At 37.8% G+C, this 24,419-nt stretch overlaps 4 long non-coding RNA genes across 4 annotated transcripts; all 4 read right to left on the minus strand.

Annotated features, from left to right (window-relative positions):
- Positions 1–621: 621 nt before the first annotated feature.
- On the minus strand, positions 622–3,547 carry LOC136277071 (uncharacterized). Its single transcript, XR_010715771.1, has 3 exons — positions 3,431–3,547; positions 1,818–1,850; positions 622–840 (listed from the first exon to the last, which is right to left on the minus strand). It is a non-coding gene; the product is annotated as an uncharacterized lncRNA (long non-coding RNA).
- A 1,487-nt stretch (positions 3,548–5,034) lies between these two features.
- Positions 5,035–8,143, minus strand: LOC136277013 (uncharacterized). The gene is made up of 3 exons (XR_010715724.1): positions 7,991–8,143; positions 6,197–6,229; positions 5,035–5,221 (listed from the first exon to the last, which is right to left on the minus strand). It is a non-coding gene; the product is annotated as an uncharacterized lncRNA (long non-coding RNA).
- Positions 8,144–10,979: 2,836 nt separating this feature from the next.
- On the minus strand, positions 10,980–13,575 carry LOC136284076 (uncharacterized). The gene is made up of 3 exons (XR_010719070.1): positions 13,458–13,575; positions 11,854–11,886; positions 10,980–11,188 (listed from the first exon to the last, which is right to left on the minus strand). It is a non-coding gene; the product is annotated as an uncharacterized lncRNA (long non-coding RNA).
- Positions 13,576–16,140: 2,565 nt separating this feature from the next.
- LOC131789916 (uncharacterized) lies at positions 16,141–19,259 on the minus strand. Its single transcript, XR_009340647.2, has 3 exons — positions 19,112–19,259; positions 17,335–17,367; positions 16,141–16,359 (listed from the first exon to the last, which is right to left on the minus strand). It is a non-coding gene; the product is annotated as an uncharacterized lncRNA (long non-coding RNA).
- Positions 19,260–24,419: the final 5,160 nt, after the last annotated feature.

Consider the following 24,419-nt stretch of genomic DNA (forward strand, 5'->3'; position numbering starts at 1 on the left):
ATTGATATTTCCATATTTTTTTCTTGTTACTTCAATATGTCATGATGGTTGCTTACGACGTGACGCCGTCCCACAAGACAACACAATGAATAGGCGAGGACTGAGTCTCGATGACGTTTACCATAAGCCGTAAAAGTGCCAAAAATTTTGGCCGTTGGACGTAATTATTGGCAAATTCAAACCATTTGTCGTAAACATAGTCAGCCCGCTCAAATTCCCAGAATAACATATGGATATAACAAAACATAACGGCAATTGTAATTGGAAAATAGAGCGACTATTTATCTGTCCTGAAAGAAAACTGAAAAGAAAGTGAAGTAATAAATTTACACAGACAACAGGAAAGCAAGATTAGGACTTGCCGTGTCGTATTTAGTACACCTCATTGCTTGTTTCATGTCAGAGGCAGTAAACGGGTCATCAAGTAAGTAAGTCACGGTCTTAAAAAACGTTTCTAATATCTCTTTCCTAAAATAAATATCTAGAACGTTTCCATCAAGTTTTATTCTCGCACTGTTTGACATTTTGGGCTGGAGATTGGGGCGAGGAAGCCAAATTTGATCCCATTGCACATCTCCGACATTTGACTGCTGTGTTGCGTCAAGGACAATTGAAACTACATGATTTCTAAAACACTTTAATTATTTACGTCTTTAAACAATTTAGCGTTTTATTCCTTTTATTTACGGGACTCGTCGCGTGGAATAGTTTACTCAGGCTGATCGCCGCTCTTCCCCTGAGTTACACATATAAGGCGACTTCTTCTTCTCTTCCCAACAACAGCCATACATTTCTTCCCAGCTGGGCAATTTTTCAAGGCCTTTTCTCTATCGTTGCATTCTAAAAGGATAGAAAAAAAAACCAACAACAAGGCATGCAGTTTAAATGTGATGGTTACGATCGCGGATGAAAATACAGGAACGATTGTATATATCTCGGCAGTCTATTAACCCTTGACACCCGAACATTAGTATATATGTTTGTTTCTGAATACGTGTGACCAAAAACGTCTGAGGTCACGTGACCAGACTCCCGCGGTCATGTTCGCCGTTTGCCGTCCACGTTTTATTTTCGGGCTAGGCAGTTTCAGGTACTTATGCTCCCTTGACGGTTTTTGTCTTCCTGTTCGATAGCGCTCGCGTATGGCCTATAAGAATATATGTGAGGTGAAGTCTTTTCTTCATAACCAGGAGCCCATTATCCGGAGCTTCAATCTTCCATACTTACCCTCTGAGTCAACCCTGTCCCGTATCTTTTTATTTTGAGAGGCGCCTTCCACGAGGTTTTTCGCGGGTGTTTACATAATAGCCAATCATAAGAGAGCCGTGGTCCTCTACTGTTTATGTCACATGCAGGCCACACGATAGTCCTTTAATAATGGCGAAGAGGGCGGAAAATTTCCATTTTTTTTCTTTTTAATGGTGTTGTGCGAACGTCAGCGTGGTTTTGCGGGAAATTAAAGAGCCCCCCACGTATCTTAGTTCTAAAAATAAAAAGATACGGTACAGGATTGACTCAAGGGTACAACTGGTATGGATGCTCCGGGTAATGGGCTCCTGTTACAACCAATCTGTTTGGAACGCTAGGAAACAATCTTTCAGCCACAGTTTGTATTTGAGATGAAGGACCTCCATTTTCTGTGTAATTCAAGATGGCAGCGAACATGTTGACTTTTTCAGTCGAAAGCCGACGTCGATCTAAAAAGTTGAAAGTCTCAAAACTTCTATTTTCTAACCACAACTTCTGACAGGTTTTACGTTTGCGGTAATCACACCAAACGTGGATCTAAAACTCTCTAAAAGTAGTGTTTATGATACCTCGTAAAGGCGCATCGCTGGGACTCTCTTCACCTAGATGAAAAAAAAAACCACTGAATGGTAAATTTAAAAAAAAAAAAATATATATATATATATATTTATAACCATTGACGTCATTTTGAGAACGAGCTGTCTTCTTTCGCTCTTTGGAAGAGGAAAAACTGGATCAGTTAAGAACCGCTCGTTATATATTTTATCGCCAAGGGGGGGAGGTGGGTTCCAGGATCTTTAATGGTCTTATTGCCCACCCTCCTCCCCTTATTGGCGGTCAGTTTTCTTCACTTCTCCCCTTAGACACGATCTGAATAAAACGTAAGTAGCAAACTGGTGTAGGTGCACCCAAATTACCAGAAACGTCTTAACCCGTAAACTCCCAAATTCTCATTATCACAATGATTACCAGAGGTTTGAGGAGAAAGCTTTTCCATGCGGAAAACGTGCGAAAAGAAAACGTTTTATTTACGAACTTGCGAGAAACGCACGCTCGTGCGTAGGTGCTGAAGACTTTACAACTTTTTTCCGTACTCTCGCGATTTCGATTAGTGCAAATGGCATACGCTTTTTTTAAAAAAACCTGGAAATGGAACTACGTTTAAGGTGTTTTTATATTGTTGCGTAAGTTTTGCCGTACGTAAAACGTGCGTGAAAGGATAAGAGTTAAGTAAATAGATCTGGGCAGTATTAGAGTAGATGCTTGGAATGAAATGGGAGAGCATGAATCAAAATATTGTACGATTATTCACCGAAGTGGAGGTGAATAGCACTTGCAGTTCGCTTCCAAACTAGCCAATAAGCGCGCATGAAAATCACTCTTCGCTTGAGTGGTATATACTAAGATCAAGTACTGCTATCGGATAGTCAATATAGGTAAATGCATGAGAAAAAAACCATAAGAGTACAATAATTGCTCTTACAACTTCAAAAGGAAATATTTCAAACTCTGGGTTCAATAGTATTATGATGATTAAGGACCGGTGCCCGACAATCAGGCGCTGTGAAACCTGTACCAAAGTTATTCTAACAGCCGACTAACAACTACTAAAAAAAAGGAATTATGGACGTAAAATTATCGTCACAATCAAATATAGTAGGAAATGCGCGTTTGAGTCACGTCGCGGTTCCTTTCTTTCATTTATTTCGAAAATTGAAGCTCACCTATAGGGTTCATTTTTAAAATCATAAGATGAAAATCTTTCGGAAATAAGGAACCAGTTAGTGTCATTTAGTGTCAGATCATTGTAATAGGTTCTTATCTCATTGTTCTGCGAAAGTGTGTGATTTTTTTTTTCCAATACGACAAACCCAGAGAGGGGAAAGGAGAAGGAAAACCATTTTGGGTGTTAGCGATCACTTTTTAGACTACACAGAAGGTTAAGTAGGATTTTCAGTCTGAATGCGATTAAATCTGACACAAGCGCCTTTTTTTAATTTATCTAGTTTGTAGCTTATATTCTTATAGACCTTTCGACCAATTTTATAAAACTCGAATACATTTTTATTCTGATGATGGTACTTTTAGGATCGAGGACGACTAATTCATCAATTGAATTACTGTTGTGTGTTACCCTCCTTAAATAAATTTGCTATTATTATTATTACTAAAGCACACATACCTGCAATGATACAAACCAAACAGAAAACAAGGCAAAGAACAGCAACGAGCTTCATCGTAAGTTCTGTCTTCTCGCTAATAGCAGTGTCTTTTTTTCAACCTCTCTGCGAAGAGAAACAAATGCTCTTTATACTAGTTCAATGATAAATCCAATAAAGTTATATTCGCATATCATATGAATCATTCATCGAGTTACATGTCTATGAGGTAATGCATTTTTATCTATGAAGGCCCCTTGAGTCCTCAGGCTATTTTTAAACCATTGTTTTTATGATGTTTTCCGATAAAGGTGATGGCCTGAGGGATACTTTTACGGGTAACGATTAATATTTGGCCATTTTACGACTTCCAGGTAATTTTCTTCCCGTTTCGATTAAAGAAAGAATTTTAAGGCTGACTATTTTTACGACGAAGTTTACGCCTAACGGCTAAATTTTTTTGGCCCTTTTACAGTTAACGATTAACCCCGTTTACACCCTAACATTAGTATGCATAATCTCTGTACTGTTCTCTTTACATTTCCTAAGAAGCTGACAAGGAGAATTTGTTTAACAATCAAGAGCTCTACGTGTTTATTCCTCTATTCTCATGATCATGATCTCAAATGAATGCTATAAGCGCTCCTCTCGACTTCCCTTCGAAAAAAATTGTTCTTTTATTTTTTGCCCATGAAAAGGGTTTAGGACACGTGCTTAAAAAAATCGTTTAAGTGTTCTCAAAGTCTTTTTTCTGCGTCGCCACAAGCCAAACATCATTTTTGGCTGGACCACCCGTGTGGACAGTGATCGAAAGTGTAACACAATAACTTTCTATAACAAGTCTTGTTTTCCAAACTAATAACATTTGTGTTCTTTTCTATTTAAAAATTTCCAAGTCCGTCACTATATGTTTCCCTTTGGTTTATGTTAAGCTAACTGTATGCTTATCTTAATTTTTTTCATTCAAATTCCGGGCTATTGATATTTCCATATTTTTTTCTTGTTACTTCAATATGTCATGATGGTTGCTTACGACGTGACGCCGTCCCACAAGACAACACAATGAATAGGCGAAGACTGAGTCTCGATGACGTTTACCATAAGCCGTAAAAGGGCCAAACATTTTGGCCGTTGGACGTAATAACTGGCAAATTCAAACCATTTGTCATAAAAATAGTCAACCTGCTCAAATTCCCAGAATAACATATGGATATAACAAATCACAACGGCAATTGTCATTGGAATATAGAGCGACTATTTATCTGTCCAGAAAGAAAACTGAAAAGAAAGTGAAGTAATAAATTTACACAGACAACAGGAAAGCGACATTAGGACTTGCCGTGTCATATTTAGTACACCTCGTTGCTTGCTTCATGTCAGAGGCAGTAAACGTGTCATCAAGTAAGGCACGGTGTTAAAAAACGTTGCTAATATCTCTTTCCTAAAATAAATATCTAGAACGTTTCCATCAAGGTTTATTTTCGCACTGTTTGAGATTTTGGGCTGGAGATTGGGGCGAGGAAGCCAAATTTGATCCAATTGTAGATCTCCGACATTTGACTGCTGTGTTGCGTCAATGACCATTGAAACTTCATGATTTCTAAAAACACTTTAATTATTTACGTCTTTAAACAATTTAGCGTTTTATTCCTTTGATTTACGGGACTCGTCGAGTGGAATAGTTTACTCAGGCTGATCGCCGCTCTTCCCCTGAGTTACACATATAAGGCGACTTCTTCTTCTCTTCCCAACAACAGCCATACATTTCTTCCCAGCTGGGCAATTTTTCAAGGCCTTTTCTCTATCGTTGCATTCTAAAAGGATAGAAAAAAAAACCAACAACAAGGCATGCAGTTTAAATGTGATGGTTACGATCGCGGATGAAAATACAGGAACGATTGTATATATCTCGGCAGTCTATTAACCCTTGACACCCGAACATTAGTATCTATGTTTGTTTCTGAATACGTGTGACCAAAACGTCTGGGGTCACGTGACCAGACTCCAGCGGTCATGTTCGCCGTTTGCCGTCCACGTTTTATTTTCGGGCTAGGCAGTTTCAGGTACTTATGCTCCCTTGACGGTTTTTGTCTTCCTGTTCGATAGCGCTCGCGTATGGCCTATAAGAATATATGTGAGGTGAAGTCTTTTCTTCATAACCAGGAGCCCATTATCCGGAGCTTCAATCTTCCATACTTACCCTCTGAGTAAACCCTGTCCCGTATCTTTTTATTTTGAGAGGCGCCTTCCACGGGGTTTTCGCGGGTGTTTACATAATAGCCAATCATAAGAGAGCCGTGGTCCTCTATTGTTTATGTCACATGCAGGCCACACGATAGTCCTTTAATAATGGCGAAGAGGGCGGAAAATTTCCATTTTTTTTCTCTTTAATGGTGTTGTGCGAATGTCAGCGTGGTTTTGCGGGAAATTAAAGAGCCCCCCACGTATCTTAGTTCTAAAAATAAAAAGATACGGGACAGGATTGACTCAAGAGTACAACTGGTATGAATGCTCCGGGTAATGGGCTCCTGTTACAACCAATCCGTTTGGAACGCTAGGAAACAATCTTTCAGCTACAGTTTGTGTTTGAGATGAAGGACCTCCATTTTCTGTGTAATTCAAGATGGCAGCGAACATGTTGACTTTTTCAGTCGTAAGCCGACGTCGATCTAAAAAGCTGAAAGTCTCAAAACTTCTATTTTCTAACCACAATTTCTAACAGGTTTTACGTTTGCGGTAATCACACCAAACGTGGATCTAAAACTCTCTAAAAGTAATGTTTATGATACCTCGTAAAGGCGCATCGCTGGAACTCTCTTCACCTAGATGAAAAAAAAAAACCAGTGAATGGTAAATCCAAAAAATTATATATATATATATAACCATTGACGTCATTTTGAGAGCGAGCTGTCTTCTTTCGCTCTGTGGAAGAGGAAAAACTGGATCAGTTAAGAACCGCTCGTTATATATTTTATCGCTAAGGGAGGGGGGGGAGGTGGGTTCCAGGATCTTTAATGGTCTTATTGCCCTCCCTCCTCCCCTTATTGGCGGTCAGTTTTCTTCAGTTCTCCCCTGAGACACGATCTGAATAAAACGTAAGTAGTAAACTGGTGTAGGTGCACCCAAATTACCAGAAACGTCTTAACCCGTAAACTCCCAAATTCTCATTAGTAATTCTCCTTACTGTCTGCCACATAGTTTTTGTGATGTTAGTTTGGAGAATTTGGTGTTGGATCAACTAATAATCCCCTAATAAGTATTTTTCTTTATTCTCATCACCTGTCTTCTTGATATCGTATTGATATTGTAAGGAGAAGTTTTATCTTGGTCACTGATGATAGTTAAAGGGTTAAAAGGTCTTCAGACATTCCAGAGGTTTGAGGAGAAAGCTTTTTTATGCGGAAAACGTGCGAAAAGAAAACGTCTTATTTACGAACTTGCGAGAAACGTGTAGGTGCTGAAGGCTTTTCAACCTTTTTCCGTACTCTCGCGATTTCGATTTGTGTGAATGGCATACGCCTTTTAAAAAACCTGGAATTTGATATGGAACTACGTTTAAGGTGTTTTTATATTGTCGCGTAAGTCTTGCCGTACGTAAAACGTGCGTGAAAGTATAAGAGTTAAGTAAATAGATCTGGGTAGTATTAGAGGAGATGCTTGGAATGAAATGGGAGAGGATGAATCAAAATATTGTACAAATATTCACCGAAGTGGAGGTGAATAGTACTTGCAGTTCGCTTCCGAACTAGCCAATTAGCGCGCGTGAAAATCACTATTCACTATAGTGGTATATACTAACATCAAGTACTGCTATCGGATAGTCAACATAGGTAAATGCATGAGAAAAAAACCATAAGAGTACAATTATTGCTCTTACAACTTCAAAAGGAAATATTTCAAACTCTGGGTTCAATAGTATTATGATGGTTAAGGACCGGTGCCCGACAATCAGGCGCTGTGAAACCTGTACCAAAGTTATCACAACAGCCGACTGACAACCAGGGAAACAAACGAATTATGGGCGTAAAATTATCGTCACAGTCAAATAGGAAATAGAAAATGCATGTTTGAGTCACCTTGCGGTTGGTTTCTTTCATTTACTTCTAAAATTGAAGCTCACCCATAGGCTTCATTTTTAAAATCATTTGATGAAAATCTTTCGGAAATAAGGAACCAGTTAGTGTCGTGTTTTTTAAAAGATCATTGTAATTGGTTGTTATCTCATTGTTCTGCGAAAGCGTGTGATATTTTTTTTCCAATACGACAAACCCAGAGAGGGGAAAGGAGAAGGAAAACCATTTTGGGTGTTAGCGATCATTTTTTTAGACTACACAGAAGGTTAAGTAGGATTCTCAGTCCGGATGCGATTTAACCTGACTCAAGCGGCTTTTTTCATTTTATCTAGTTTGTAGCTTATATTCTTAAAGACCTTTCGACCAGTTTTATAAAACTCGAATACATTTTTATTCTAATGACGGTACTTTTAGGATCGAGGGCGACTAATTCATCAGTTGAATTACTGTTGTGTGTTACCCTCCTTAAATAAATTTGTTATTATTACGATTATTCTAGAGCACACATACCTACGATGATACAAACCAAACAGAAAACAAGGCAAAGAACAGCAACGAGCTTCATTGTGAGTTCTGTCTTCTCGCTGAAAGCAGTTTCTTCTTCTCGACCTCTCTGCGAACTTGTTTATGCTAGTTCAATGATAAATCCGATAAAGTTATATTCGCATATCATATGAATCATTCATCGAATTACATGTCTATGAGGTAATGCATTTTTACCTATGAGGGCTCTTTGAGTCCTCAGGCTATTTTCAACCCATTGTTTTTTGATAGTGCACGGTAGGATATTGCTTGTGGGTTCCAATGGGGTGATGGTACCGATATGGTGCTTTTACGGGTAACGATTAAAATTTGGCCATTTTACGACTTCTAGGTTATTTTCTTCCCGTTTCGATTAAAGAAAGAATTATTAAGGCTGACTATTTTTACGACAAAGTTTACGCCTAACGGCTAAATTTTTTTTGGCCCTTTTACGGTTAACGGTGAACCCCCTTTACACCCTAACATTAGTATGCATATTCTCCATATTGTTCTCTAAATATTTCATAAGGGGCTGACAAGGAGAATTTGTTTAACAATCAAGAGCTCTACTAGACCATTTCCTCTTTTCTTATGATCATGATCTCAAATGAATGCTATAAGCGCTCCTCTCGACGTCCCGTCGAAAAAAATTTTTCTTTTATTTTTTGTCCATGTAAAGGGTTTAGGACACGTGCTTAAAAAAAAATTGTTTAGGTGTTCTCAAATTCTTTTTTCTGCGTCGCCACAAGCCAAACATCATTCTTGGCTGAACCACCCGTGTGGACAGCGATCGAAAGTGTAACGAGTCAATTCACATTAATTTAAAATAATAACTTTCTATAACAAGTCTTGTTTTCCAAACCAATAACACTTGTGTTGGGTGTAAAATTATCGTCACAGTCAAATAGGAAATAGAAAATGCAAGTTTGAGTCACGTCGCGGTTGGTTTCTTTCATTTATTTCTAAAATTGAAGCTCACCCATAAGGTTCATTTTTAAAATCACATGATGAAAATCTTTCGGAAATAAGGAACCAGTTAGTGTCGTGTTTTTTAAAAGATCATTGTAATTGGTTGTTATCTCATTGTTCTGTGAAAGGGTGTGATTTTTTTCCCAATACGACAAACCCAGAGAAGGGAAAGGAGAAGGAAAACCATTTTGGGCGTTAGCGATCATTTTTTAGATTTAGGTTTTTTAGGTCTTATAGACCTTTCGACCAGTTTTATGAAACTCGAATACATTTTTATTCTAATGATGGTTCTTTTAGGATCGAGGGCGACTAATCCATCAGTTGAATTACTGTTAAATGTATTTGTTATTTGTTATGCTAGTTCAATGATAAATCTGATAAAGTTATATTCGTATATCATATGAATCATTCATCGAGTTACATGTCTATGAGGTAATGCATTTTTACCTATGAAGGCCCCTTGAGTCCTCAGGCTATTTTCAACCCATTGTTTTTGTGATGTTTTCCGATGAAGTGATGGCCCGAGGGGTACTTTCACGGGTAACGATTAAAATTTGGCCATATGACGACTTCCAGGTAATTTTCTTCCCGTTTCGATTAAAGAAAGAATTTTAAGGCTGACTATTTTTACGACAAAGTTTACGCCTAACGACTAAATTATTTTGGCCATTTTACGGTTAACGGTGAACCCCCTTTACACCCTAACATTAGTATGCATATTCTCCATACTGCTCTCTATACATTTCCTAGGGAGCTGACGAGGAGAATTTGTTTAACAATCAAGAGCTCTACCTGATCATTTCCTCTTTTCTCATGGTCATGATCTCAAAAAAGGGTTTAGGACACGTGCTTATAAAAATCGTTTAGGTGTTCTCAAAGTCTTTTTTCTGCGTCGCCACAAGCCAAACATCATTTTTGGCTGGACCACCCGTGTGGACAGCGATCGAAAGTGTAACACATTAATTTATAAAATAATTCAAATAGTATGCGCGCTCTGATCGGCCAAAAAAGCATCTTACATGAGCGTATGTAAACGCAGTTTTCGTTCCCCTTTCGTTAGTTATTTTATAAAAGAAATGTAAAATGGTTTCCATGTTTACATAGCCTGATGTAAACAATTGGGAGGTTGGGAGAAGCGATTCCTACACTTATCTCGTGTTCTCCCAACCTCACGCATGTTTACATCAGGCACGGAAACCATTTTACCTTTCTTCATTAATATAATAACTTTATATAACAAGTCTTGTTTTACAAACCAATAACATTTGTGTTCTTTTCTATCTAAAAATTTCCAAGTCGCTCACTATATATTTCCCTTTGGTTTATGTTAAACTAACTGTATGCTTATCTTAATTTTTTTCATTCAAATTCCGGGCTATTGATATTTCCATATTTTTCTCTTGTTACTTCAATATGTCATGATGGTTGCTTACGACGTGACGCCGTCCCACAAGAAAACACAATGAATAGGCGAAGACTGAGTCTCGATGAGGTTTACCATAAGCCATAAAAGGGCTAAAACATTTGGCCGTTGCACGTAATAACTGGCAAATTCAAACCATTTGTCGTAAAAATAGTCAACCTGCTCAAATTCCCAGAATAACATATGGATATAACAAATCACAACGGCAATTGTAATTGGAATATAGAGCGACTATTTATCTGACCAGAAAGAAAACTGAAAAGAAAATGAAGTAATAAATTTACACAGACAACAGGAAAGCGAGATTAAGGCTTGCCGTGTCGCATTTAGTACATCTCCTTGCTTGCTTCATGTCAGAGGCAGTAAACGGGTCATCAAGTAAATAAGTCACGGTGTTAAAAAATGTTGCTAATATCTCTTTCCTAAAATAAATATCTAGAACGTTTCCATCAAGTTTTATTTTCGCACTGTTTGAAATTTTGGGCTGGAGGTTGGGGTGAGAAGCCAAAATTTGATCCAATTGTACATATTCGACATTTGATCGCTGTGTTACGTCAATAACAATTGAAACTTCATGTCTTCTAATACACTTTAATTATATACGTCTTTAAACAATTTAGAGTTTTATTCCTTTGATTTACGGGACTCGTCGCGTGGAATTGTATACCCAGGCCGACCCCCGCTCCTCCTCCTCGAAGGTATACATTGAAGGCGACTTCTCCTCTTCCCAACAACAGCCATACATACGAACCCAGCTGGGCAATCTTCCGACGCCTTTTCCCTATCGTTGCATTCTAGAAGGATAGGGAAAAAAACCAACAACAAGGCATGCAGTTTAAATGTGATGGTTACGATCGGGGATGAAAATACAGGAACGATTGTATATATCTCGGCAGTCTATCAACCCTTGACACCCGAACGTTAGTATCCATGTTTGTTTCTGAATACATATGTGACTGCAAACGTCTAGGGTCACGTGACCAGACTCCAGCAGTCATGTTCGCCGTTTGCCGTGCACGTTATATTTTCGGGCAGGGCGGTTTCAGGTACTTGAGCTCCCTCGACGGTTTTTGTCTTCCTGTTCGAAAGTGCTCACGTATGGCCTATAAGAATATATGAGGTGAAGTCTTTTCTTCATAACTAAAAATAAAAAGATACGGGACAGGATTGACCCAAGGGTACAACTGGTATGGATGCTCCGAGTAATGGGCTCCTGCTACAACCAATCCGTTTGGAACGCTGGGAAACCAATCTTGTAGCCACAGTTTGCGTTTGAAATGAAGTAATTCAAGATGGCGGCGAACATGTTGACTTTTTCAGTCGAAAGCCGACGTCGATCTAAAAAGCTGAAAGTCTCAAAACTTCTAACTTCTAACCACAGATTGCTAACTGCTTTTACTTTTGCGGTAATCACACTAAACGTGGATCTAAAACTCTCTAAAAGCATCGTTTACGATACCTCGTAAAGGCGCATCGCTGGAACTCTTTTCACCTAGATGGAAAAAAAAAACAGTGAACAGGAAATAATAATAAATTATATATATATATATATATATATTCATTGACATCATTTTGAGAGCGAGCTGTCTTCTTCCGCTCTGTGTTAGAGGAAAATCTGGATCAGTTAAGGACCGTTCGTTATATATTTTATCCCCAAGGGAGGGGGGGAGGTGGGTTCCAGGATCTTTAATGTTCTTATTGCCCTCCCTCCTCCACTTATTGGCGGTCAGTTTTCTACAGTCCCCCCCTTAGACACGATCTGAATAAAACGTAAGTAGTAAACTGGTCTATGTGCACCAAAATTACCAGAAACATCTTAAAAGGTCTTCAGACATTCCGCAATGATTACCAGAGGTTTGAGGAGAAAGCTTTTCCATGCGGAAAACGTGCGTAAAGAAAACGTTTTATTACAAACTTGCGAGAAACTCGCGCTCCTGCGAAGGTGTTGAAGGCTTCTCAACAATTTTTCGGTACTCTCGCGATTTCGATTTGTGTGAATGGCATACGCCTTTTAAAAAACCTGGAATTTGATATATAACTACGTTAAAGTGTTTTTATATTGTCGCGTAAGTTTTGCCGTACGTAAAACGTGCGTGAAAGGATAAGAGTGAAGTAAATAGGTTTGGGCAGTATTGGAGGAGATGCTTGGAATGAAATGGGAGAGGATGAATCAAAATATTGTACAATTATTCACCGAAGTGGAGGTGAATAGTACTTGCAGTTCGTCTCCGAACTAGACAATAAGCGCGTGTGAAAATCACTATTCACTATAGTGGTATATGCTAAGATCACGTACTGCTATCGGATAGTCAATATAGGTAAATGCATGAAAAAAAAAGCCATAAGAGTACAGTTATTGCTCTTACAACTTCAAAAGGAAATATATTTCAAACCCGGGTTCAATAGTATTATGATGGTTAAGGACCGGTGCCCGACAATCAGGCGCTGTGAAACCTGTACCTATGAAAGTTATCATAACAGCCGACTGACAATCAGGGAAACAAAGGAATTAGGGGCGTAAAATTGTCGTCACAGTCAAATATAGTAGGAAATGTACGTTTGAGTCACGTCACGATTGGTTTCTTTCATTTATTTCTAAAATTGAAGCTCACCTATAGGGTTCACTTTTGGAATCATATCATGAAAATCTTTCGGAAATAAGGAACCAGTTAGCGTCATGTAATTGGTTGTTATCTCATTGTTCTGCGAAAGTGTGTGATTTTTTTTCCAATACGACAAACCCAGAGAGGGGAAAGGAGAAGGAAAACCATTTGGGGTGTTAGCGATCATTTTTTAGACTACACAGAAGGTTAAGTAGGATTTTCAGTCTGAAGGCGATTTAATCTGACTCAAGCGGCTTTTTTTATTTTATCTAGTTTGTAGCTTATATTCTTATAGACCTTTCGACCAGTTTTATAAAACTCGAATACATTTTTATTCTAATGAAAGTATCTTTAGGATCGAGGGCGACTAATCCATCAGTTGAATTACTGTCGTGTGTTACCCTCCTTAAATAAATTTGTTATTATTATTATTATCATTATTATTCTAAAGCACACATACCTGCAATGATACAAACCAAACAGAAAACAAGGCAAAAAACAGCAACGAGCTTCATCGTGAGTTCTGTCTTCTCGCTGAAAGCAGTGTCTTCTTCTCGACCTCTCTACGAAGAGAAACAAATGCTCTTTATGCTAGTTCAGTGATAAATCTGATAAAGTTATATTCGCATATCATATGAATCATTCATCGAGTTACATGTCTATGAGGTAATGCATTTTTATCTATGAAGGCCCCTTGAGTCCTCAGGCTATTTTCAAACTATTGTTTTTTATGATATTTTCCGATGGGGTGATGGCCCGAGGGGTACTTTTACGGGTGAAATTTGGCCATTTGACGACTTCCAGCTAATTTTCTTCCACTTTCGATTAAAGAAAGAATTTTAAGGGTGACTATTTTACGACAAAGTTTACGCCTAGCGGCTAAATTTTTTTGGCCCTTTTATTGCAAACGGTTTACACCCTAACATTAGTATGCATATTCTCCATACTGTTCTCTATACATTTCATAAGGAGCTGACAAGGAGAATTTGTTTAACAATCAAGAGCTCTACCTGATCATTTCCTCTTTTCTCACGATCATGATCTCAAATGAATGCTATGAGCGTTCCTCTCGACTTCCCGTCGAAAAAAATCGTTCTTTTATTTTTTGCCCATGAAAAGGGTTTAAGACTCGTGCTTAAAAAATCGTTTAGGTGTTCTCAAAGTCTTTTTTCTACGTCGCCACAAGCCAAACATCATTTTGGCTGGACCACCCGTGTGTTAAAAGACAAAATTGGCATCTAGCAAGAATTTCCATAATGGGTGATTTTTGACTTATTTGAACGTGAAGATAAATGGAAATAATATATTAGCATGAGCCATTCCGTAAACATTGTAATGAGCCAGTTGATCATTTCTTATTCCTTTTGGCGGTCTTATCTAACAGATAGAGTTTGGTCACCTTTTCCTTATTATGATTGTGAAATTGACATGGAGACAGATGTTTTTGCGTAAACGGCGGTTTGCGGCTAGTTACCGGTATATTTTCATTATGTCGCTGAGAAAAATAATTAAGTACCAAGAAAATGAATCTACCCTATAAAATTGATCCCGCACAGGACTTTCCCGGAAATAACCCCCTTTCATACTGTTATCCACTTAACACCCTCGTTTTTAGGCTAAATCCATGTCGAATTCCCGATCAGGAAAATGGTTTTTATTTTTTGCCCTCTTTTTCTTAGAGATGATTTAAGGTGTAAACGTGAAGTACTTTCATCTGCCACACTAAATTTGTAATTATATCACTTATGCAAATAGCACGTAGCTTTCTTAGGGGCTGTACCTTGGGTACGCCCTTTCTTCTTCGAATATGTGTTTACTCTGTTGTTATGTAACAACCTTCAAGTACAATTTTCTTTTAAGATACCTTTTCAAGCATGATTTTAATTCTGTTACTAAGTTTATTAGAATTTTTATATTATCAATCTTGCTTCTGTTCTGGCCGATCTTAATCATAAATGTAAGAAATTTAAGGTAGAAAATGCTTTTGTAACTGCGTAAACAACTCGAAGACGCAAACTAATTATGCAGGCTCTGTGGTACGTAACTTAACGTGATTCGCTGATTGAGATAGAATGATGACGATGGAAGAAGATTGACAGCTTCGTAGTGTCACCTTTTGTGCCGCCTTTATAGGCTGGTGCACAGCATCTTTCAATCAGAGAATATAGCAAAATAGAGCAGTGTGGACTTATGTCGAAAGGAATAAGCTGAACTGTGGTGAATAAGGTCCAGACTGAACTAGACCCCGAAAGTAAGAATTGTACTCAGAGTTCAACCAGAAAATAAAGGAAATTCAACCGAGTGTTAGAGAGGAATTCTTCTAACACGTGTGGACAGCGATCGAAAGTGTAACACGTTAATTTAAAATAATAACTTTCTATAACAAGTCTTGTTTTACAAACCAATAACACTTGTGTTCTTTTCTATCTTAAAATTTCGACGTCGGTCACTATTTGTTTCCCTTTGATTTATGTTAAACTAACTGTATGCATATCTTATTTTTTTCATTCAAATTCCGGGCTATTGATATTTTCATATTTTTTTCTTGTTACTTCAATATGTCATGATGGTTGCTTACGACGTAGCGCCGTCCCACAAGACAACACAATAAATGGGCGAGGACTGAGTCTCCATGAGGTTTACCATAAGCCGTAAAAGTGCCAAAAATTATAGCCGTTAGACGTAATTATTGGCAAATTCAAACCATTTGTCGTAAACATAGTCAGCCTGCTCAAATTCCCAGAATAACATATGGATATAACAAAACATAACGGCAATTGTAATTGGAATATAGAGCGACTATTTATCGGTCCAGAAAGAAAACTGAAAAGAAAGTGAAGTAATAAATTTACACAGACAACAGGAAAGCGACATTAGGACTTGCCGTGTCGTATTTAGTACACCTCATTGCTTGCTTCATGTCAGAGGCAGTAAACGTGTCATCAAGTAAGTAAGTCACGGTCTTAAAAAACGTTGCTAATATCTCTTTCCTAAAATAAATATCTAGAACGTTTCCATCAAGTTTTATTTTCGCACTGTTTGAGATTTTGAGCTGGAGATTGGGGCGAGGAAGCCAAATTTGATCCAATTGCAGATCTCCGACATTTGACTGCTGTGTTGCGTCAATGGCAATTGAAACTTCATGATTTCTAAAACACTTTAATTATTTACGTCTTTAAACAATTTAGCGTTTTATTCCTTTGATTTACGGGACTCTTCGCGTGGAATAGTTTACTCAGGCTGATCGCCGCTCTTCCCCTGAGTTACACATATAAGGCGACTTCTTCTTCTCTTCCCAATAACAGCCATACATTTCTTCCCAGCTGGGCAATTTTTCGTGGCCTTTTCTCTATCGTTGCATTCTAAAAGGATAGAAAAAAAAACCAACAACAAGGCATGCAGTTTAAATGTGATGGTTACGATCGCGGATGAAAATACAGGAACGAGTGTATATATCTCGGCAGTCTATTAACCCTTGACACCCGAACATTAGTATCTATGTTTGTTTCTGAATACGTGTGACCAAAACGTCTGGGGTCACGTGACCAGACTCCAGCGGTCATGTTCGCCGTTTGCCGTCCACGTTTTATTTTCGGGCTAGGCAGTTTCAGGTACTTATGCTCCCTTGACGGTTTTTGTCTTCCTGTTCGATAGCGCTCGCGTATGGCCTATAAGAATATATGTGAGGTGAAGTCTTTTCTTCATAACCAGGAGCCCATTATCCGGAGCTTCAATCTTCCATACTTACCCTCTGAGTAAACCCTGTCCCGTATCTTTTTATTTTGAGAGGCGCCTTCCACGGGGTTTTCGCGGGTGTTTACATAATAGCCAATCATAAGAGAGCCGTGGTCCTCTATTGTTTATGTCACATGCAGGCCACACGATAGTCCTTTAATAATGGCGAAGAGGGCGGAAAATTTCCATTTTTTTTCTCTTTAATGGTGTTGTGCGAATGTCAGCGTGGTTTTGCGGGAAATTAAAGAGCCCCCCACGTATCTTAGTTCTAAAAATAAAAAGATACGGGACAGGATTGACTCAAGAGTACAACTGGTATGAATGCTCCGGGTAATGGGCTCCTGTTACAACCAATCCGTTTGGAACGCTAGGAAACAATCTTTCAGCTACAGTTTGTGTTTGAGATGAAGGACCTCCATTTTCTGTGTAATTCAAGATGGCAGCGAACATGTTGACTTTTTCAGTCGTAAGCCGACGTCGATCTAAAAAGCTGAAAGTCTCAAAACTTCTATTTTCTAACCACAATTTCTAACAGGTTTTACGTTTGCGGTAATCACACCAAACGTGGATCTAAAACTCTCTAAAAGTAATGTTTATGATACCTCGTAAAGGCGCATCGCTGGAACTCTCTTCACCTAGATGAAAAAAAAAAACCAGTGAATGGTAAATCCAAAAAATTATATATATATATATAACCATTGACGTCATTTTGAGAGCGAGCTGTCTTCTTTCGCTCTGTGGAAGAGGAAAAACTGGATCAGTTAAGAACCGCTCGTTATATATTTTATCGCTAAGGGAGGGGGGGGAGGTGGGTTCCAGGATCTTTAATGGTCTTATTGCCCTCCCTCCTCCCCTTATTGGCGGTCAGTTTTCTTCAGTTCTCCCCTGAGACACGATCTGAATAAAACGTAAGTAGTAAACTGGTGTAGGTGCACCCAAATTACCAGAAACGTCTTAACCCGTAAACTCCCAAATTCTCATTAGTAATTCTCCTTACTGTCTGCCACATAGTTTTTGTGATGTTAGTTTGGAGAATTTGGTGTTGGATCAACTAATAATCCCCTAATAAGTATTTTTCTTTATTCTCATCACCTGTCTTCTTGATATCGTATTGATATTGTAAGGAGAAGTTTTATCTTGGTCACTGATGATAGTTAAAGGGTTAAAAGGTCTTCAGACATTCCAGAGGTTTGAGGAGAAAGCTTTTTTATGCGGAAAACGTGCGAAAAGAAAACGTCTTATTTACGAACTTGCGAGAAACGTGTAGGTGCTGAAGGCTTTTCAACCTTTTTCCGTACTCTCGCGATTTCGATTTGTGTGAATGGCATACGCCTTTTAAAAAACCTGGAATTTGATATGGAACTACGTTTAAGGTGTTTTTATATTGTCGCGTAAGTCTTGCCGTACGTAAAACGTGCGTGAAAGTATAAGAGTTAAGTAAATAGATCTGGGTAGTATTAGAGGAGATGCTTGGAATAAAATGGGAGAGGATGAATCAAAATATTGTACAAATATTCACCGAAGTGGAGGTGAATAGTACTTGCAGTTCGCTTCCGAACTAGCCAATTAGCGCGCGTGAAAATCACTATTCACTATAGTGGTATATACTAACATCAAGTACTGCTATCGGATAGTCAACATAGGTAAATGCATGAGAAAAAAAACCATAAGAGTACAGTTATTGCTCTTAAAACTTCAAAAGGAAATATTTCAAACTCTGGGTTCAATAGTATTATGATGGTTAAGGACCGGTGCCCGACAATCAGGCGCTGTGAAACCTGTACCAAAGTTATCACAACAGCCGACTGACAACCAGGGAAACAAACGAATTATGGGCGTAAAATTATCGTCACAGTCAAATAGGAAATAGAAAATGCATGTTTGAGTCACCTTGCGGTTGGTTTCTTTCATTTACTTCTAAAATTGAAGCTCACCCATAGGCTTCATTTTTAAAATCATTTGATGAAAATCTTTCGGAAATAAGGAACCAGTTAGTGTCGTGTTTTTTAAAAGATCATTGTAATTGGTTGTTATCTCATTGTTCTGCGAAAGCGTGTGATATTTTTTTCCAATACGACAAACCCAGAGAGGGGAAAGGAGAAGGAAAACTATTTTGGGTGTTAGCGATCATTTTTTTAGACTACACAGAAGGTTAAGTAGGATTCTCAGTCCGGATGCAATTTAACCTGACTCAAGCGGCTTTTTTCATTTTATCTAGTTTGTAACTTATATTCTTATAGACCTTTCGACCAATTTTATAAAACTCGAATACATTTTTATTCTAATGATCGAGGGCGATTAATTCATCAGTTGAATTGTTGTGTGTTACCCTCCTTAAATAAATTTGTTATTATTACGATTATTCTAGAGCACACATACCTACGATGATACAAACCAAACAGAAAACAAGGCAAAGAACAGCAACGAGCTTCATTGTGAGTTCTGTCTTCTCGCTGAAAGCAGTTTCTTCTTCTCGACCTCTCTGCGAACTTGTTTATGCTAGTTCAATGATAAATCCGATAAAGTTATATTCGCATATCATATGAATCATTAATCGAATTACATGTCTATGAGGTAATGCATTTTTACCAATGAGGGCTCCTTGAGTCCTCAGGCTATTTTCAACCCATTGTTTTTTGATAGTGCACGGTAGGATATTGCTTGTGGGTTCCAATGGGGTGATGGTACCGATATGGTGCTTTTACGGGTAACGATTAAAATTTGGCCATTTTACGACTTCTAGGTTATTTTCTTCCCGTTTCGATTAAAGAAATAATTTTTAAGGCTGACTATTTTTACGACAAAGTTTACGCCTAACGGCTTAATTTTTTTTGGCCCTTTTACGGTTAACGGTGAACCCCCTTTACACCCTAACATTAGTATGCATATTCTCCATATTGTTCTCTATAGATTTCATAAGGAGCTGACAAGGAGAATTTGTTTAACAATCAAGAGGTCTACGTGACCATTTCCTCTTTTCTCATGGTCATGATCTCAAATGAATGCTATAAGCGCTCCTCTCGACGTCCCGTCGAAAAAAATTTTTCTTTTATTTTTTGCCCATTAAAGGGTTTAGGACACGTGCTTAAAAAAAATCGTTTAGGTGTTCTCAAATTCTTTTTTCTGCGTCGCCACAAGCCAAACATCATTCTTGGCTGAACCACCCGTGTGGACAGCGATCGAAAGTGTAACGAGTCAATTCACATCAATTTAAAATAATAACTTTCTATAACAATTCTTGCTTTCCAAACCAATAACACTTGTGTTCTTTTCTTTCTTAAAATTTCCATGTCGGTCACCAATTGTTTCCCTTTGGTTTATGTTAAACTAACTGTATGCTTATCTTATTTTTTTTCATTCATATTCCGGGCTATTGATATTTCCATATTTTTTTCTTGTTACTTCAATATGTCATGACGTTTGTTTACGACGTGACGCCGTCCCACAAGACTACACAATGAACGGGCGAAGAATTAGTCTCAATGAGATTTACCGTTGGCCGTAAAAGGGCCAAAAAAGTTTGCCGTTAGACGTAAACATTGACAAATTTAAACAGTTTGTCGTTAAAATAGTCAGCCTTAAAATTCTTTCTTTAATGGAAACGAGAAGAAATTACTAAGTAGTCATAAAATGGCCAAATTATAACTGTAAGCCGTAAAAGCAATCACCCCATCGAGACCACAGGCAATATCCTACCGTGCGCTATCAAAAAATAATGAGTTAAAAATAGCTTGACAACCTAACGGGTCTTCATGGGTCAAAATGTCCCACCTCATGGACATGTTTTCGATTAATGATCCATATGATAAGAGAATATCAATTCATTTGATTTGATATTGAACAAACGTAAACAGCCTTTATTTCTCTTTTCGCAGAGAGGTCGAGAAGAAGATACTGCTGTCAGCGTCAAGACAGAACTCACAATCAAGCTTGTTTTTATTTTTTGCCTTGTTTTCTGTTTGGTCTGTATCATTGATGGAAAAAACGCAGGTAAGTGTACTTTAAAATATGATCGCTAACACCCAAAATAGTTTCTTTTCCTTCGTAAAAAAAGGCATACACCTTCACAGAACAATAAGATAATAACCCATTTCAATGATTAAAAAAAAAAAAACATGACACTGACTGGTCCCTTATTTCCAAAAGATTTTTATCACATGATTTCAAAAGTGAACCCTATAGGTGAGCTACAATTTCAGAAATAAATTATAGAAACCAACCTCGACGTGAGTCAAAGGTGCATTTCCTACTATTTATTATATTTGACTGTGATGATAATTTTTATGCCCATAATTCCTTTGTTTTCCTGGTTGTCAGTCGGCTGTTGTGAAAACTTTGCTTTAGGATTTATATACAGCGCCTGATCGTCCGACACCGGTTCCTAACCATCACAAAACTATTGAACCCAAAGTTTGAAATATCCTTTTTAAAAGTTATAGGAGCAATAATTGTACTCTTTTCGTTTTTTTTTTTCTTTTTTTTTTTTTCTCATGCATTTACCAATATTGACTATCCGATAGCAGTGCCGGATGTTCGTATATACCACTCAGGTGAAGAGTGCTTTTCACGCGCGCTGATTGGCTAGTTCGGAAACGAATTACAAATACTATTCACCTCCACGTCGGTGAATAGTTGTAAAATGTTTTGATTTATCGTTTCCCATCCAAGCATATCCTCTAATATTGCCCAGACCTATTCACTTAACTCTTATCCTTTTACGCACGTTTTACGTACAGCAAAAGTTATGCGACAATTAACAATTGGTTCACACGTCAGCGTGCGTTCATCGAGACATGAAGCACGCGGGAAGTTTGGAGAGCACGAAAGATGCGTAATACTCTAGCTTCTTTTTGCTGGAAAATACACTTTATATTCCGTAAATTGTTGCCCGTTCACAAACGTATGGGTGGGTTTCCATTTACTAAAAGATTGAGTGTAGCAAGGTTGTATAGGATTTGTGGAGACCATCTGTTGAGCAGGCACTGCTCGAGTCTGTACATTATCCAGGATTTAAAGGCTTCGTAAGATCTGTTGTTGGTGCTGTGTGAATAGTCATTTCCTATTAACAGAAAAATGAGTAACATATGGGTCATTTATCTCCACGGGTTTATTGCCGTGGAGCTTTTCTATGCTCCAAAGTGATTTTATTGTTTTATCATATTGTTAATTGTTTAACAGGTAAGTTGTTATTTCGCTAACGCTAAAGTACATTCGAAGAATGGAACAGGAAGCATTGCAGGAATAGTAAAAAGGAATAGAACAGGAATAATAAAACTCAGTTCTGCGAAAAATGGTGTATCTAATCGGATATTTTTAGGGCGTTAAGCGCAAAGGGACTAACGGGTATGATTGTCGTGTAACCTACGTTTGATAGGAAATTGTGCCCACGAATATTGGTAGAACGTGAGCAAGCCTTGACGGGCCACACTGAATTACGTATATGAATGTGTATTTTCTTAGCTAATAAATGTGGTATTTTCGTAACCTGACTCAGTCAGAATGGAAAAGAGTTGATAGATCGTGAAACAGAACGTGTTAAGATGAAACTGTCTAGAATAAAGTTAGAAATGAGCTACAGTAAACAGTGTAAGATGATTGTCAAAACTGAAAAGAAAAAGCTGTTTTGATCCAATTAGGCGAATGGCGTCAGGGTGAATTATCAGAATACATATTATTAAAGTAGCTTAGGAGGAAAGTCTTTCTGATTGGACAACTCAACTCATTAAGTAATATGAAATCAGTGTAATGCAGTAAAATTATATCATCACAGTCACGACTTCATTATCATCACGTGGAAGTGCATGTTTTCGCCTTTCATCAAAAGTCAATCAGGCTGTTGCATAATAATTCGTATTCTCATTCTAATGCGAACAAAAGCAGCTCGTTAGCAGAGATTTACTTAACTTCAGGCAATTAGGAAATAAAATTCAGAGCTCTCCGTTTCGTAAAATATCAAGTTCTACTAAGAAAGTTTGACACTTCATAGAACCTCGTGATATCAAATAATAAAGATGGGAATTATATTGAGAGTTTATAACCAGCAAGATCCCAACCATATTTAACTATAAAATACAAGTAAAACAAGAGAGTAAATATGACTGAAATTCAGTCAATGTCCTGGAATAACTCGGCGATGATAGTTACATATAGATTCAAAATTTAAGAGATCCTCACAAAGTAAAGTTTTGTTAAGAAACAGCAGCTTCACGAGTTTCGTTCATGAAAAAAAATTTCTCCTCTTACCTATCTTGTGGCTCTTGTTCAACCTGCACTCAGTGGTTTAAATATTTGATGACACAAAGAAAGTAATAATCAAAGACGGTAAAACGTGCGTGACGGATTCCTTCATCGGTTCGCAAGAAGGAGGAATTCTCCAAATCTTTTTCAACAATAAATAGGTGGCGAAATCTCCTCGAAACCCAAACAAAATCGCCGTGTAAGATTTTATTACGAGAAAGGATTTCATGATTTTCCACCGAAAAGCCATCTATTAGGATTCTACCGTAATGCTGTAAGCTTCTTGAAATATGACACTTCGTGATCCTTTAGCGACAGTCGTTAGGGCAATCTCTTTTAAGACAGGGAATTTCATAATCAGTAAGAAATTAAACCTTCCTGCCAGAGATTGCAATTACGAAAAAAAAAACAAATACTAAATGAAGCTTCCAACTACAGATGAAAATTGTTTCTCTCCGAAATGGCATTTAACATTGAAAAGCCACCGGTGAAACCTTGTAGGAATCTGTCAAAAGTGATCTATAAAAATCTCGAAAACGTCACTTTTCAAGAACAAGGCTGGTGTCTGTTGGGATACTGTTAATGAATAAGTTATTGTTTTTGACTTATCGTGAGGTTAGCAACACCAGATATTAATTTTCTTTGCTCCTTTGTGCCTTTTATGGACCAAGATGAGGTTTTTTGCGATCTACATCGCAAACTCATACTTCTTAATACTTTTTGTTATTCAATCATCACTTTACCCTTGAATCATAAACAACGCAAAGCTTTGAATTAGTTATGACTATAGTAAACGGCTATCCGACCATCCGAGTGGACATTAGGAAAGGGAAGACTTTAAGATGAAAGGGAGTAGCATATACGTTTATTCTGAACATTCTTTCAGCTCTTGTAGTCGCCATATGTAATAAACCTTTCTACGGTCAAGAAACCGTGTGAATACTCGGAAATTGATTGATATAAAGCAAGTAGCATTGGTATCCAATTTTTAAGAGCGATCGATGCTAAGGATTACGTAATACAAAACAGGAGAACGAAACGACCGCTGACAAATATTTGAAATACACCAATCACAGTTGCCTAAAACCAACCAATCACAGCGGAGCATAGTGCCCACTTTGTTTAAGGAAACACATAATAAGTCGAACCCATTGCCTGAGGAGGACATATATGTATCAATTTTTTTTATTCTAAATTTTAGCTTTTTCCCCAAAAGATGCACAAGGTTTTCACGATTTGTCATTTAACCCAGTCTTTAAATATACAGCTCTGGAGATGTTCATGTCAGAAAAACCCTTTCAGGAAAAAGTGTACAACAAAAATACCAAATCTAATGCTTCTGAAAACTAACCTATGCTACTCATACTAGCCAAATATAAAATTGTACACATGGATGGAAAAAGCTGTATGTGAAACCAAAAATATTAGTTCCGAGTTTATACAGCTTGAA

This window comes from Pocillopora verrucosa, chromosome 11 (genome assembly GCF_036669915.1).
Source record: "Pocillopora verrucosa isolate sample1 chromosome 11, ASM3666991v2, whole genome shotgun sequence".
In the NCBI taxonomy this organism is placed as follows: domain Eukaryota; kingdom Metazoa; phylum Cnidaria; class Anthozoa; order Scleractinia; family Pocilloporidae; genus Pocillopora; species Pocillopora verrucosa.